This window comes from Cyprinus carpio, chromosome A15 (genome assembly GCF_018340385.1).
Source record: "Cyprinus carpio isolate SPL01 chromosome A15, ASM1834038v1, whole genome shotgun sequence".
Taxonomy (NCBI): domain Eukaryota; kingdom Metazoa; phylum Chordata; class Actinopteri; order Cypriniformes; family Cyprinidae; genus Cyprinus; species Cyprinus carpio.
In genome coordinates this window covers 6,588,572-6,604,048 of record NC_056586.1, presented here as the reverse complement: position 1 = coordinate 6,604,048, position 15,477 = coordinate 6,588,572, and the positions used below count along the sequence as shown (strand labels likewise).

Sequence of the window (15,477 nt, the reverse complement as noted above, 5' to 3'; positions counted from 1 at the left end):
GGGACGCGGAGGTTCTAGGGACCTACCCCAGGACGGTAGCGAAACACCATCACTTCGGCGTGAGAGCACTGTCTACGAGACACACTTACGCCTTGATGTGGAACCTGTTCGTCAAGTGGTGATTTCTCGCCTGTCTCTGGTGCTAAAATTACTACAGCAAGGCCCATTCAAGCCTTTGCAATCAGTTGAGCTAAAGGTTTTTTTTTGTTGAAAACTCTGTTCCTGCTTGCACTGGCCTCCATCAAGAGGGTAGGGGACCTGAACGCATTTTTGGTCGTTGATTCATTTTCATCGATGACATGCCCAAGATTCCCACTACACCCTTCAAAGACCAAGTGGTGAACCTGCAAGCGCTGCCCCGGAGGAGCCTTGGCTTTGCTCTGTCCTGTCCGAGCATTAAGATGCTACGTAGACCGGACACAAAGCTTCAGGACCTCAGACCAGCTCTTTGTTACAGAGGCCAGCAGAAGGGGAATGCCGTCTCTAAGCAAAGGATGGCCCACTGGATTGTGAATGCCATCGCCCAGGCTTATCAGGTAAAGGGTGTGCCCTGCCCGTTCAGATGGGGGGGGGGGGTTGGCGTTCAGATTGACTAGAAGTGTTGCATCCTCCTGGGTGCTGGCTTGTGGTGCCTCGCTGACAGATATTTGTAGACCTGTGGGCTGGGTGACCCCCAACACATTCACTAGATTCTATAGCCTATATGTAGAGACGGTATCCTCCTGTGTTCTCACCTCAAACGGGTAGTGGCACTGAGACATCCCGGTTAGTGTTGGCTTGCTGAAACTGCATCAGAGTGTCCGTAATGTAGACCCCTGTTGAGATCCTTCATCATGTCCGGCGCCGAGCCTTCATGATGAATCTGTGAGAACCGTGGAAGGCTGGGTTCCATATTGAGACCTAAGAGGTATTCATATGTGTATAGTTCACAGTATAGCCTTAGAGCCCGTGTTTCCCCAGCAGACTTCTGCCTTCCCAAGAGGGTTTCAATCACCTCCAATTTCTCCATATACACCTAAATGGATGCTATATGTGTATTTGCTTCCGAAAACTCCTTCAGGAAGGATGGGGCTTCTGCAGCGTCCCTGTTCCAGGTGGAACAGGTACGTTTTCCCAGTGTTATCCGATCTCACCCAGTGAGGTAGTGCTTTTGACAATGGTGAGTGGAACTACTTGTTCCGAGCCCTGGCCTACACCAAATAGAGGCGCAGGTGGCTCGGGCACAGGGCAGTGGAAGGGGCAGCACCCATGATGCTTTGGTAGGGATCCCAATTCATCGACGTGGTGTCGAGAGTGACCGACTGAAAGGGAATGTCTCTGTTACATATGGTAACCTTTGTTCCCTGAAAGAGGGAACAATTGCTGTTCCACCGCTGAGCAGCCAGGTCACCGGCTCGGCTCCTCAACAAAAACCTGGTATGCATTGCACCTGCTGCCTTCTTTTACTCACGCTGTGATCAGCGGCAGCTGGATGCAATAATTGCATGCCAATGTGCATTGGCTCATTAGTTTACACTCGAAGTAGATTGGTCTATCGGAATCGATAGCCCAATTCGTTGGTCACCAACGTGACGTCTCCGTTCCCTTCTTTCAAGGAACAAGGGTTACCATACGTAACCGAGACGTTTCTTAAAGGCACTCTGTTACATATTCAGTCCATTCATTCCATTCCAATTATTGTTACTGTTGCAATAAGAGTTATGAAATGTTTATATTATGGCGCTTTTCCACTGCATGGTACGGCTCGGTTCGGCTCGGTACGGTTCAACTCGGCGCGGAACGGTTCGGCTCGCTTCGCTTTTCCACTGCTTGGTACGACTCGACTTGGTACGGCACGGTTTGGTTCGCTTTAGCTCGGTTGCTTTTCCACTGCAGTTAGTACCCGCTTCAAAGTGGGTGGGACTGATCGTTAATAGTTGCCGCCTCTACTGTCATGACATCATCCTTAAACGCGCCATATTTCAAACGCATAACAACAGAAACAATGGAGCCTATCGAGGGAATGGTGTTCTTGATTCTCGGCATGTGGATGTTTTTAACTTCAAGATGGAGAAATGTGTTTAAAATGAGGCTGATGGCAGCAAAACAAATTAATTGCTGCAAAAAAAAAACAAACGAGTCTGGGAACTCTTACAACGAAGCGAAGATGACGACATCACTCGATTTGCCCGACGGCGCACGAGGGTAAGCTAATCTTGTTTAGGGTCTCAATCGCTATATTGTCACAAAGCATATGATGGATTTAGCTGACAATTGTAGGTATTAAATGTGTACTCTCTGTATTTCAGATGTATCATACTTTTGCAAAGTCGCCGTCACAGACCATCTGTTTGGACATTTAACAGAGCTTCTGAGTGGGGGGGTGTGATTGTTCCTGGGTTTACAAACACGCAGTGGTTTGGAGAACTTTAGAATGTCGGAAGAAACGTTTATTTACTTGTGCAACAAACTGCGTCCTGCGATGGAGAGACGGGACACAAACTTCCGTGTGTGTACCTCTAAAGAAGAGAGTAGCCATTGCACTGTGGAAGCTTGCTACCGGCTCTGAGTACAGAAGTGTTGGACATCTTTTTGGAGCAAGCATTTCAACTGTGTGTCGGTGTGTTCAGGAGTTCTGTGCTGGTGGAGAGACGTTGTTGATACCAGAACAAATTCGTTTTCCAGATCAGGAGAGGTTTAAAGAAATGGCTGCCTACATTGAGAAACAGATTGGGACTTCCACAGTGTATTGGTGCTATTGATGGATCACACCATACCCATAATAGCACCACAAGACTATCACTGTGACTATTTCAACCCGTAAAGGCTGGCACTCCATCATCCTTCAAGGTGTTGTGGATGGAAAGGGACATTTTTTTGGAATGTGTTCACAGGACTTCCTGGAAGCCTGCATGATGCTCGGGTTTTGAGACTGTCCACACTGTGGGAGGGTGGAAAGCCGTGGAAACCACATACCAGCTAGCACCAAAAACCATTGCTGGGGTGAATTTTGGCTACTACATCCTTGGAGACTCTGCCTATCCCTTGCAGAACTGGCTATTAAAAACCATTCATTGACACTGGACGGCTAACAGCGGAACAGCGGTTCTACAACATGAAAATCTCCAGAGCACGTGTAGTGGTTGAAAATGCTTTTGGTAGATTAAAAGGAAGATGGCGTTGCCTTATGAAAGAAATGGACTGTGCGGTCGACCTTGTGAAATCTATGGTGCTGACATGCTGTGCTCTACATAACCTTTGTGAGAGTCATGGAGAGGCCTATGAGAGTGCATGGGATCCACCTTCAGCAGCAGAGCCTGTGCTGGGACTGGCTCAGCCTGTAGAGGAGGAGGGCAGGGATGTCCGTGAGGCTCTGATGCGTTACTTGAATAGTTGACTCTGTCTGTTCTGTAAAGTGTGTTGTAAATAAACTTTTGTGCAGTATTTGAAAAAGTTTCCCTTGCATATTTATTTACGCCATTTATTATAAATATAATATTAATAATAAATAGCATCATTATAAAGATGTAAGACTCCAGCTTTGATATTTGACCACTGTTTATGATAAATCTGCTTTGCAGTGACATTAAATTCTTAATTTATTCCAGGAGTGCAAAATTAGGTTATCTCTGTAACATTTGATATTTTGAATAGGAATTATCACTCATAATGCACTCAATCATGTTTTCTCAGGTTTGTGTTCACTTACATGCAATATACAGTCGTGGCCAAAAGTTTTGAGATTACATAAATATTGAAAATTGGAAATGTTGCTGCTTAAGTTTTTATAATAGCAATTTGCATATACTCCAGAATGTTATGAAGAGTGATCAGATGAATTGCAGTAGTCCTTCTTTGCCATGAAAATTAACTTAATCCCAAAAAAACCTTTCCACTGCATTTCATTGCTGTCATTAAAGGACCTGCTGAGATCATTTCAGTAATCATCTTGTTAACTCAGGTGAGAATGTTGACGAGCACAAGACTGGAGATCATTATGTCAGGCTGATTGGGTTAGAATGGCAGACTTGACATGTTTAAAAGGAGGGTGATGCTTGAAATAATTGTTCTTCATTGTTAAACCATGGTGACCTGCAAAGAAACGCGTGCAGCCATCATTGCGTTGCATAAAAATGGCTTCACAGGCAAGGATATTGTGGCTACTAAGATTGCACCTAAATCAACAATTTTATAGGTTCATCAAGAACTTCAAGGAAAGAGGTTCAATTCTTGTAAAGAAGGCTTCAGGGCGTCCAAGAAAGTCCAGCAAGTGCCAGGATCTCTCCTAAAGAGGATTCAGCTGCGGGATCGGAGTGCCACCAGTGCAGAGCTTGCTCAGGGATGGCAGCAGGCAGGTGTGAGCGCATCTGCACACACAGCGCACAGTGAGGCGAAGACTTTTGGAAGATGGCCTGGTGTCAAGAAGGGCAGCAAAGAAGCCACTTCTCTCCAAAAAAAACATCAGGGGACAGATTGATCTTCTGCAGAAAGTATAGTGAATGGACTGCTGAGGACTGGGGCAAAGTCATATTTTCGATGAAGCCCCTTTCCGATTGTTTGGGGCATCTGGAAAAAGGCTTGTCCGGAGAAGAAAAGGTGAGCGCTACCATCAGTCCTGTGTCATGCCAACAGTAAAGCATCCTGACACCATTCATGTGTGGGGTTGCTTCTCATCCAAGGGAGTGGGCTCACTCACCAATTCTAAGGGAGAACACAGCCATGAATAAAGAATGGTACCAAAACACCCTCCAACAGCTACTTCTTCCAACAACCCAACAACAGTTTGGTGAAGAACAATGCATTTTCCAGCACGATGGAGCACCGTGCCATAAGGCAAAAGTGATAACTAAGTGGCTCGTGGACCAGAATGTTGAAATTTTGGGTCCATGGCTTGGAAACTCCCCAGATCTTAATCCCATTGAGAACTTGTGGTCAATCCTCAAGAGGCTGGTGGACAAACAAAAACCCACTAATTCTGACAAACTCCAAGAAGTTATTATGAAAGAATGGGTTGCTATCAGTCAGGATTTGGCCCAGAAGTAGATTGAGAGCATGCCCAGTCGAATTGCAGAGGTCCTGAAAAAGAAGGGCCAACACTGCAGATACTGACTCTTTGCATAAATGTCATGTAATTGTCGATAAAAGCCTTTGAAACGTATGAAGTGCTTGTAATTATATTTCAGTACATCACAGAAACAACTGAAACAAAGATCTAAAAGCAGTTTAGCAGCAAACTTTTTGAAAACTAATATTTATGTAATTCTCAAAACTTTTGGCCACGACTGTACAGCATTCATCAGGGCTCTTATCCAATTGTGTGCACATGTGGAGAAATAATTATCACATGTTCTTTTAAATATTTTGTCATACAGAATAGCATTTTTGTTCATTTTATGCCCAAACACTATTTTAAACCACGAGCAGTATATGATACAAATACTCAATAGCGTTTTTTTTAGAGTGAGTTTTAAGTAAAAGTGTACTATTAATCTTTTAAATTGTAACATTTAGCTTGATGAAACCTGTTGCTCTTATCCACATGCACCATAAAAAAGGAAAGTACACGTTTGACAAGTAAATTTTATTTAAGAAAAATGTAAACAGATTAAACGTTAAACAAAGTACTAATGTATGTAGTGAAAAAATGTATATAAAGAAAATATAAAGACATATATAAAGACAAATTTAAAAGTAAAGAATGTACACCAAGCAAACTTTAAATGTGAAAATGTATGTAGTGCAAAAAAAAAAAAAAAATATAAATAAGACATATATAAACATTTAAAAGTAAAAAATTAAACTAAACAAACTTTAAATTTTATGTTGTGCAAAAAACGTATGTAGTAGAAAAACATTCACAGGAAAAACAAGTTAAAAAAAATTAACTATTTCCGTGAAGTATGGACTAGGGAGGTTTTAGTCGGGCAGAGAGTTCTGTTCTTGTCAGTTCTGTCACTGTTCTGTTCTGTTACTCATCGCCTGTACAAGCATTCCCATGACGTTGAGAAAGGCTTGATTGAATGCAGCCGTTTGTGCATTTTCCTCCCTCCTTAAGGCCGCTTCCTGCTCCCTTGCTTGCCGGGCCTCATCTATTGCCATCTGCAAATGTAGCTCCCTCTGTGCCCGGTTCAGTTCCTGCTGTTGAATATCAGCCACCTGCATCTCTCTTAAAACAGCAAGATGCTCCTGATAGTGCATGTTCCGTTTCCTCTTGCCTGGACACAAAGAAAGAAAAGTTATAATTGTGATTTTTTTTCTAAAGGGTTTTTGCTAAAATCAAAAAAAAAAATTGAGAGTAGAAAATAAAGCTTATCACATATCATCGATAAATTTATGAAAGAACTGTTCATTAACAACCCCATGATCTACAGTGTGAACTAATCAAAGTTACAGTAGCTAGCATTAATGTATTTATGGTGAGCAACAGGATTTCATGATATATCCAATTTTAGTGCAGGCTTTCAAAACGACATAAGAAAAGGATTAGGTAAGCTTAGTCTAAATATATGATCTGTAACATTAAGTGTTTTAGTCATATTTTCATCAGTGGTGGACAAAGTACACAAATCAAGTACTTGAGTAAAAGTACAGATACATATAATAAAATATTACTCCAGTAAAAGTACTGCTTTTTCAATGTTACTCAAGTGAAAGTACAAAAGTACTAAATTTTTTATGTACTTAAGTAAAAAGTACTGAAAGATAGATGTTTGCAATTTTATATAGGCTACTTAATTTCATTTTATATTAGCACATATTTTTTTTATAATCCTACTGCTCAAAATACCTGGGATTTTTTTCCAAAATAACCACTATATGGAGTCAAGATATATTTTTGTTGTTGATATGGACTATGTTGATGAGAGTAATGTTCACTGTGAAGCTTACACTGTGATGTACCTGAGAGGAAAACAGAGATAACCATCTGATTTTCACCAGTAAGAAAAAGTATTTTAAAGTTTTTTGTTTTACAGAACATCACAGTTATATATTACATGATAAATAAGGCCTGAAGTTAGTATAATATAATTTAAAAAAACCCCTGGCCAAACAGGGTGCATCTCTTCCCCACTTTGATAATTACTGTAGTTACCATGTTCTGAACATCACATCCTTTCACATTTTTTCTCCCCAGATGTAATGTGTATATATATATATATATAGGTGGTTGAATAAAATATTTGGACATCATTTATAAAAATTACCTCAACTTAGCACCAGCAAGCTTGTTAGCTAGACAGTTAGCATCAGCTAACAATATTTACCTTTTTTTCAGTACTGTTATGAATAAACATTCATGTCTGTCTACTCGTTAATTTAATCCACCACTGTATTTCATACCTGGTACCACACGCTCTGGTGTCCTGCTGGTCCTGCTGGAGGTTGCTGGTGGTGACGCTGCTATCACCAGTTGGGACGTTGAGGCATCACTGCACGGAGAAAGTGCTAACGAGTCAATCGTAGACAGTGCATCTGAAACAAAAAGTTTGTACAATGTTTGTTAATGCACAAATTACAGCAACACAAATCAAACTAGCAACAATAACAAATCCAGAACATTTACATAATAATAGAATAGGCATACATGTAAAAAAAACAAAACAAAATTAAAGCTTTACAGTATAGATGGTCAATAAAGTGAAACTTTCAAACTTAATATATTGTACACAACTTTACATACCATCCTCGATTGTGTTGTCCAACAACGAGGTGGCCGAGTCCAGGGCACCCTCTCTCCCATTGCTCGCAGGTCGACTTCCGTAGATAGCGTCCATTTGGTCGAACCACTTCCACGTTCTTCTGTTTGCACCACTCCGGCCGTTGTGATCCTTTATGGCTCGGTAGTCACTTTTTAGTTTTTTTTTAATTTGTCCCTACACTGTTTGTAGGTTCGGTGGTAGCCGTGTGCGGCTAAGAGCTGTGCTACTTCTTGGAACACTTTTTCATTCCGTGTCGCCCCATCCAGCTCTCGCTGGATCCGCTCCTCGGCAACCAACGAGAGGAACGTCTGCACCTCGTCCACTGACCACGATTCAGCCATTTCTTTTTTGAAAATTTTTAAATTCTTTTATCAAGTAAATACTCTAAAAACAGGTGCTACCGCGTTGGCTGTTGTCTGGCTATTTAAATCTAGCGGGTTTTTTAGTGTCTCGTGTCGCAAATACAATGACGCTGGTAGTGACGATTCTGTCTGACCAATCAGTGATCTGCAGTGTTTTTACGTCACATTTTAGTATCGGTACGGTACGCTTGGAACCTCAACAGAGGTGGTACCATTTAAAGCGAGCCGAAGCGAGCCGTACCATACCATGCAGTGGAAATGCGCCATAACTGAGCCGTACCGAACCGAGCCGTACCGTACCATGCAGTGGAAAAGCGCCAAAGCGTGCCGTGCCGTACCGAACCGTACCGTACCATGCAGTGGAAAAGCGCCATTAAATGCAATAAATGTCTTGTGTACTCCAAATGCCTTTGTAGTCTCATGTGCCAGATGCATGAACTGAAGGGTGTGGTAAAAGGAAAAAAAGAAGCTGGATAAGGAATACCATGAAGGCTTATTATTTATTTATTAAAGGCAAAGAACTGTGACACCTTATCAACCTTATCTGGCCTGTATTTTATCTGAATTGACCAAACCCATGTTAAGGAGGTCAATCGAACTTCCCCTTTCTAAACCCCACCCCCACTTTGAGGTAAAACTAGCATTCCAAATTATGCAACTCTTATTATATTTAAGCCACAAGGTCTTATATATATAGATATATATATATTATATATATGAGTGATGATTGAGTGATAAATTTTGTTGATACATGGTAGAGGACATTTTCTGACGAAGAAAAAAGCTCAGTTGTGTAATATTACAGCAGAAGTGTGTGCGCATTATTAAACTTCCCCATTAGATGAAAGTGCCACTTACTGAATCTCTACACTCCCAAGGGACCAAACCCGCAGTTGGACTATTTTGACCCAGCGGTTTTGGGTTATTTTGAGCAGAGGTATAAAGTCCGAGAAGGGTCTGTCTGCAGACGGCAAGACAGGGGCGTAACTTGAAGTGGTGCGTAACTTGACGAAAGAGGCGTAACTTGAAGTTGTCCAAATCACACAGAACCACGCGAGATGTCAAAACGAGATTTTGTCGGGCTGCGTTCGAAACCGCATACCCTTTAATTAGGCACTTAATTTCAATAAGAACTAATTTAACGAGCGATAAAAGAGTACATACTCTACAGCCTGAATGCGTATTTGTGTATGGAAGCATTAATGCGATTTGGATATCATCATCCGCTATGTTGATCATGTGACCTACGAAGTTAAAACGAGCGTAAAAACTTAAAACATATGAGTGAAAGGTTTAATGAATGTATTTGTATCTTGATAATGAAGATTGTAGTATAGCCAATACTGTTAATTTAAGTTTTTCTATTTTTAACTCCACTAATGTGATTTTTTTATAGAATTAGAAAACCCAAAATCGTTATCTCTAGAATATTTTTCAATTATTTTATGTGATTTTTTTTTCTTGTATAGTATCTCATACTATGATGAACACGTTATTTTTTAATTACTGTTTTTATGGCGTTATGATTGTTATTGTTAGATACAAACCGTCTTACCATGATCTTTTATGTAATAAGTTTGGCAATAATAATAAAAAAGAGGTACAGGTGCACTACCACCCTCACAGCTTCACTAACTCAACAGTCCAGTACAGTTTCTCTCAGCGACTCTGCAATATCTGCACAAACGAAACATCGAACAGCTGCTCGAAGATCTCACCTTTGGAGAAGATTGTTGATTTTATACTCTAAAAATGTAAGTATCACTACTCAAAAATTACCATTACCCCATAATGAATTGCATCTTTTGCTCCATCCCAACACTTACATGCAATAATAATGATAAATGCCAACCAATAATTATATACATTTTTTTCCTTAAAATTACATTTTAGTAAAAGAAGCAAAATGTTTTTTCTGTCGTGACATAGCTATACATGAATATACACTAATGCAGTTGATGTGAATACATCAGTTTTCAGTCAAGCAATTAATACATGAATAGATCAAAATATTTATATTTTATTTACTGACAACAAGAAACATGTCTAATGATTAAAAGAATGTATAAATGTTAGCATCACAATAAATACAGACATGTACAAGCCAACAACACATGAAACAAAGCTTCTTTCAAACTAACTGTTCTAACAATCATGTATTTACAGACGGTGAAACCCCACATCTTACTATCATCTCAACACAGCTGAGACAGTTCTGCTGCGCTGTGCTTCACAATCTCACTCTTCTCAACGGGGATGTCGTTGAGCAACAGGATGAGGAAGACCTTGATGAAGGCTCTCTGAACCACACTACCTTGAAGCTGAGAGCAGAAGAACACGTGCAGGACAATCTGACTGCTGCTGGTGTCTGCTCCAAACAATCGTGTGCTGCTCTCCATGAGCACCACTACCTGTAAAACATTTACACAGAGTTTACAAGTACATGCATGATTTATTACTTTTGTAGTGTGCTAAACCACTGAACTGGTTCAAAACTGTGCTTGAGCACGGCTCTTTTCTCCAGCTTGATCAGAGGATTGTAGGCCTCTGTAATAAGAGCACTGTCAATCACTTCAGATAAAAGCTCCATCACATTTTTTGATGATGCTTTTGAAGCTTCTGAAAGTCAGCCTTCGTCTTATAAACAGAAACCAGCAGAACAAACTTTACCAAAAATCAAATCCTCAGTGTCTTTTGGTGTTTCTCTAGATGCTCTCGCTGCTCTGGGGTCACTGATGATGAAGAGACCACAGCAGCATCTGGTCCTGATGAGACAGTAAGAGCTGGAGTGATGGAGCGTCTCATCCGTGTCTCTGGACCATTTCCGGATGCTGCAGTGGACTTTCTCCATCCTCAGTGCACACACCAGTCTGCAGACATTTTCATAACCTACAGAATACACACACACACAATACAAAAAGTCATTACTTTATTCTTTTGTTTCAGGTTTTCCCTTTTTTTCACAAACGTCCCCTTTCCTTGCAGGTCCTGCTCCACCACAAAAGATCTGCAGCAAATGCACAGAAAACAACAATAAGAAAAGTGCTGTAATAACTGTTTGAAATTACATTAATTAAAATGTTTTATTTATTTTTGTAGTGTACTTACACAAATCCTTTGATGGCAGCATTCCTTCATCAGTCACTCTACAGCAGATAAACATAATCTGTTCCTGTAACATCCAGACAAGAGTCAAGTAACCTCTGTGATTTATCTGTGATATACTGCATCTGCATGTTGAGTTAGTAACTGATGTAACTCGCTTTTTATCCAACACAAATGTTCCTAAAATTATCAATATTGCAAATGGACAAATAAAATAGATAACTAGTGTTTAGTTACTGTATGTAGATTTGTTTGTTTACATGACTTACACTCATCTAAAAAGCAGTGTTGACAGTGAATTCTACATAATAGCACACACACATCACTCAGATGCTGTTTCATGTCTGTTAAATGTGCTTATCTGCAATACTTATTAAAGACTATCCTGTCAGATGATAAATAGACAATTAGTAATAGTCTTTAAGATGTATATATGGTTTATGTAAATCCACTTTAAAATAAGTGTACTTAATGGAGCTCCCCTGTTAGTTATTCATTATAAAACGTGTTTTTACAGCACAATCACAAATATGCTATATTATGTAAGTAACAAACAGGGTTTAGATTAAGCCAGGATCAGGCCATAGCTCAATTAGTCTTGTCTGTGAAACCGGAGGATAGCGTCTTTACACCTTTTGCTTATATGTTGCTGACTTTACACCTTAGTTTTAAAAGATTATTAACTCCAAAATCAATAACACTGTATGAAAATAACTTGTACTCTTAAATTTAAATAATTATTTCGTGAAAAAATATATTCTCACCATTGTAACTCATTGTAACTTCTTTCCAGTTTAACGGCGGTTGGCATCCAGCTTATTGGTGCAATACCGCCCTCTTCTGTCCCGGAGTGTGGATCAGATAATAGGTTTTCCTACTAAAGGTACGCATCACTCACATTGTCCCCTACCATTAATATCTACACACACCTTATGCATCAAATCCTGCCTAAAACCCCTGCTTTCCTTAAAAAATGTGAATCAATATTCTACTCTGTGCCCTACTGAAAGCAGCCAACAACTTATCATTTTGACATCTCGCGTGATTCTGTGAGATTTCGACAACTTCAAGTTACCTCCGCCAGTTGCCCCTGTCCTTGCAGTCTGCAGACGTACACGCTTGTAAAGTCCTGCCATATGTTTATTCCACACATAAACTCAGTAGCTGTTTTCAGCAGAGAATGAACCAAACCACTTCTTTCAAGCTCTTTCAATATGAAGCCCTGTATTACTTAAAGACATCAAGAATCTGCATATGAATCTCAACAATGGTGATAATCAATAAAAGTTTCATGCTGCAGTGCATGCTGGGTAAAACCATAGTAAAATCTCCCATCATGCACTGCAGCATGAATAATTATTGTCACCACTGTTGAGGATCATATAATAAGCGTTCATGTCTAATAGCCTGAGACAATAGACATCTTTTTTTTTTCTCCAATATTGAAGCGTTTTTTTGCGGTTCAGTAAAAGCTGAATGTCAGTCAATAAACCAAAGAGATACTACATCAGGATGTTCAGTCATCATGAGTTATAAGCAGAAATAAGTGAATCTGCTATTTCAAGGTTATGAGTCAATAATGCACAGATGTTTGTTCTGAAACAATATCACAGTCATTTAGAAACAAATTACTTAGTCTCTTGACCCTTTAATAATTCTAAGTAAAGCAAACCTTGACTACAATTACGGTGGCATTGTGTGTGTGTGTGTGTGTGTGTTTTCAGTTGATTCCATCCAAGGCTGTGGCTAAAGTCAGATCTAGTTCTTGTGTTTCTCTTTTCTTCGGTGATGTTGATTGTTAACAGCAGCTGTTATGTGCAATCATCATTTAATTAGTCACTTAATTATCTCATTAATTTTAACTTTAACAACTTTAACTATATAACAAAACTTTCTCCACTTACAGAGAGGATTAGGTAAACATTTTTAGACTCTAAACTCTAAAGCATTTTTTCAGAGTGTATGAGACTGTGTCAGGCAAAAAATAAAAAATAAATAATAATAGAAATAATATTATATAAACATTTTATATATATATATATATATATATATATATATATATATATATATATACATATATGGAAATCCTCACAAAGACCCCTTCAGGTTAAATGATTACATTTATTGTCTGTGAAATGATTTGAGCCAAAAATACAGAGGGGCAACATTACAGTTATTACCACTCATACTCTGACATTATCAGTCATCTATTCACATCTCTCTTGCCTATACTTAATGTTTTAGGAAATCTTTCAAATCAACGGCAAAATTTAATCTTAATTTCATAGATACAATCAATGCATAATTTGTATAGCACTGATTACTGACTTCTCCTGATGCTTTGTAGTGCTAAAATGCTACATAACTAATTTTCTGGGTTTTGGCCAACAAAAATACATTACAATGAAATTCAGCAACATATAACAGAATTTCAGTAACTCTAAAGGCAATTTGAGACATGTATCTTAAATTGTGTCTTACTGATTTCAATGATTGGTAGAATTACAGAACTGAAATTTCTGTAGCCCTGATGCTACATGTACCCTGATGTTTAATAAAATGGTCTCAGAGTCTGTTGCTTATCAGTTCTTGAGCTTGTGTGAGGCGCTCCAGACGCTGCTTTAGATCAGATCTCCTTCGTCCTCGATCTGAGTCTTCACTCAGCAGTTTCTGAGCATCTGCTTCGTTCCTCAGTTCTAGCATTTGATGCCTTAACATCTTAGCTGCATCCTTCAGCATAAAGAGGATTATCAGCATGGGCACATAGTCTGTGAGACGCTGATAGACAACCTATATGGAGACAGGACATTAATTATAACATCCACTTTGAAATCTGAGGTTGATTGCCCTTTGAACTCTTTGGCGAACCTCTAGTACCATTGTACTGGCAATGTGTGGTTTGGGGTGCACATACAGACTCAATTAGTTAAATAGTTATTAAATGATCATCATCACCTATTCCACTCTTAAAATAAACGTGCTATGTAAAACCAAAAGGGGTTTTCACATTATGCTACATAAGAACCATTTTTTGGTTCCCCAAAGAACCTTTTCATTGAAGAGTTATTTAAACAACTATTTTTTTTTCTTAGTGTGAAGAACCTTTTATTAGTCCAGGAACCTTTTCCACACTAAAAGGACCTTTGTAAAATGAAAAGGTCACATGGATGTTAATGGTTCCTAATTAGGAATGTAACAATGCACCCCAAGCTGGTAAAATTCCTATTTTCTCTGAATACTGAAGCCTGATTTGTTCCCGTTTGTGTAGCTGCACAAACAAATGCTTCAACCTGCCAAAAGGGTTAGAGCTGACAGCTTTTTATGGTGCATTTTTAATGTTTTATTTACTGTTAATTTTTTTTCACATTTTATTCTGTTGCTGCCTTATGATAAACTTCTTTAAATTACTTTTTTTTTCCACATCAATCTACACTCCATACACCATACTAATAAAGCAAAAACAGAATTGTCACAACTTCGTAAATTTATTAAAAATAAAAACTGAAATAAGTACATTGCATAAGTATTTATACCCTTAACTAAATATTTAGTTAATATTTAGCCGTTCTTCTCGTCATCTCTTCACCTCTCAAGCTCTGTCAGGTTGGATAAGGGCAGATCCACATTTTCTGGTTTCTTCAGAACTAATTTATTGGGTTCAGGATCAGGCTGTGGCTGGGCCACTCAAGGTCATTCACAGAGTTGTCTATAAGCCACTCTTGCTGTGTGCTTAGGGTCACTGTCCTGTTGGAAAATGAACCCTCTGTCCAGTCTGAGATTCTGAATGATCTGGACTGGGTTTTCATCAAGGCTATCTCTATATTTTGCAGCACTGAGCGTTCCTTCTACTCTGACGAGTCCCTGCCACTGAAAAACAGCCCCTCATGCTGTCTTAACTGAAGAGAGGATTGAGTTTGGCCACACTGCCATAAAGACTGTATCGGCGGAGTGTTGGAGTGATGTTTGTCCTTCTGTAGATTTCGCCTATCTCCACATATGATCATGGAGCTCAACTCAAGATCAGGTTCTTGGTCACCACACTAACCAAAGCCGATCTCCATCAGTTGCTCAGTCTGGCCAGGAGGCCAACTCTAGGAAGAGTCCTGGTTGTTTCAAACTTCTTCCATTAAGGGTAACAGTGACTACATGCTTCTGTGACCCTTCAATGAAGCAGATTTTTTTTTCTGAACTCTTCCACAGATGTGTGGCTTGACCCAAACCTGTTTCTGAGCTCTACAGGCAGTTATTTTGACCTCAGTGCTTGGTTTTTTGCTCTGATATTCATTATCAGCTGTTAGACCTTTATTAAGAATGTGTGTTTTATTAAGATG

At 39.4% G+C, this 15,477-nt stretch overlaps 1 pseudogene; it reads right to left on the bottom strand.

Annotated features, from left to right (window-relative positions):
• Nucleotides 1-13,524: 13,524 nt before the first annotated feature.
• LOC122134379 overlaps nucleotides 13,525-15,477 on the bottom strand; it is a 143,358-nt pseudogene continuing 141,405 nt past the window's right edge.